Genomic DNA, 2,440 nt, shown 5'->3' on the forward strand with positions numbered 1-2,440 from the left:
AATATGAACTAACTAGTACCCTCAGAGCTCCCAGGGACTAAACCACCAACCAAAGAGTACACATAGTAGGACTAATGGCTCCAGCAGCATATGTATAGCAGAGGATGGCCTAGTCGGTCATCAAAGGCAGGAGAGGCCCTTGGCCCTGTGAAGGTTCTATGCCCCAGTGTAGGGGAATGCCAAGGGCAGGAAGCAGGAGAGGATGGGTTGGTGAGCAGAGTGAGGGGGGAGGGAACAGTTTTTTTCGTTGTTCTTGTTGTTTTTGTTTTTTGTTTTGTTTTGTTTTGTTTTGTTTTTTTTTAGGAAAAACTGGGAAAGGAGATATAACATGACATGTAAATAAAGAAAATATTTAAGAAAAAAAGAAGAAAAAAAGTATTGTTTTAGTTGTTCATTAAGTTTATTTTAGTTCATTAAGAATGAAGTTTGACATTTTAAGCTAATGTTAGTCAAATACAAAGAAGGCTATAAACCATTGGCATAAAGATCCAAGTCATCCTTACCATTTGGCCACATTGTTGATTCTGAGAAGCATGAGATATTAGGAGTCTGACATATAAAGTTTAAATTTGTAAAAGTAAAACTTATCAAAGTGTCTTAGTAAATGAGTGATAATAATTACAGGTAGGGTAAAGCAAATAGTATCAATTCAATCTATAATTTTTTGAATTATTTTGCTCTAATAAATAATCTTCACATGATTTCAGCTCATATAAACTTTTTTCTTTCGAGTATTTTCTTCAGTGCAAGAATGACATCCCTATTTCTTAGGCTGTAGATCAAGGGGTTCAACATGGGTACAACAGTAGTATAGAACACAGAGGACACTTTCCCTTGGTCCATTAAACTCACCGATGATGGTTGTAAGTACGTGAATGCAGCAGAACCATAGAAGACAACAACAGCAGAAAGATGGGAACTGCAAGTACTAAAGGCTTTGGACCTGCCATCCCTCGAGTGAATACGGAGGATGCTGGCAATAATGAAGATATAGGAAATAATAATGGTCAGTGTTGGGACAAAAATATTCAGTGTACCAAAAAATAGAATCAGCATTTCATCAATATAAGTATTAGAGCATGCAATCTTCAAGAGAGGGAGAATATCACAGAAATAGTGGTTGATCACATCTAATTTGCAAAATTGAATCCTTGTCAGAAATCCCGTGTGAACTGATGCACAGAACACAGCGTAACTATACACTCCAGAAATTAGGGAACTGTAAATCTGTTAGGACATGATTACAGTATAAAGCAAAGGGTTACATATGGCAACATAGCGGTCATATGCCATTGCAGCTAATGTGTAGCACTCTGCAGCCCCAAAAATGATGAAAAAGTAGAGCTGAGCCAAGCATTCAGGGTAGGAGATGATGTTCTTCTCTGTCAGAAAGCTCAGCAGCATTTTAGGGGTGACAACTGTGGATTGACAGAAGTCAATGAAGGACAGACTGCTGAGGAAATAGTACATGGGTGTGTGCAGTTGTGAACTGAGCCCAATCAGTGTGATCATGCACAAGTTCCCTACCACTGTGATCAGATAGATTCCTGTGAAGAGGAGGAAGAGGGGAAGCTGGAGTTCTGGCTTCTCTGAGAGCCCAGCCAAGAAAAACTCAGTCACTGTGCAATGGTTTCCCGCTGCCATGTCCTCCTTTCAGATCCTGAAAGAGTAAAAAATATTTTAAGCCTGTTAAACTGGAAAACTTTAGAATACTTTTGTCCTCCATATAATTACCTTAACTAAATCATTTTAGATAAATAAATTTTACCTTTCATTATTATTTTAAATCACATATTTAAAAATTTAAGAATGCATTTTATGTAAAATATTATCATTGAGTACAAATTTTAATAACATTTGTGAGTTCAAAGCAAATGCATATAAATTGAGATTTAGAGTGGGCAACAATGTGGAAATATGCCTGTATTGAGGAAGTAACCTTTTCATAAATGTATTTCCTTAAATACAATGTAATCCAAAGTGTAATTTTTGATTATCAGAGCTTTTGTCTTTAGACATTCCCATTTACCTAATTTTTAAGATACACAAAGTCTTTAAATACCTAAATGTGGAAAATAATTGACATCTGCAGAAGCCACAGCATTAATTACTGGACACAGACACATGGTGCTACCAGAATTAAGTACTGCATACATAGTGATATGAAGAAGTTGATCCTTTACTATTATTAATATTAATAATAATATTAATTTATTGTTGTTAATTTTATTTATTTTCATTCCAGTTGTTACCCCTACTCTTGGTCCCCCCTTCCACAATTCCTCATCCCATTCCTCATTTCCCTTGCATCTGAGACCTAGTGCTCCCTTCCCAATAGGCCTCCCCTTCTCTGGGACCTGACATCACTAGAGGGTTAAACACATCTCCCACTGAGGCCTGACCAGGTAGACCTCTGTTATATTTGTGCCAGGGGCCTCAG

The 2,440-nt window shown here is 37.0% G+C and overlaps 1 pseudogene; it reads right to left on the reverse strand.

The window, feature by feature from the left end:
- Positions 1 to 708: 708 nt before the first annotated feature.
- On the reverse strand, positions 709 to 1,644 carry LOC116072304 (annotated as a pseudogene).
- Between the last annotated feature and the right edge of the window lie 796 nt (positions 1,645 to 2,440).

Source organism: Mastomys coucha, unplaced genomic scaffold (assembly GCF_008632895.1).
Source record: "Mastomys coucha isolate ucsf_1 unplaced genomic scaffold, UCSF_Mcou_1 pScaffold23, whole genome shotgun sequence".
NCBI classification, from domain to species: Eukaryota; Metazoa; Chordata; class Mammalia; order Rodentia; family Muridae; genus Mastomys; species Mastomys coucha.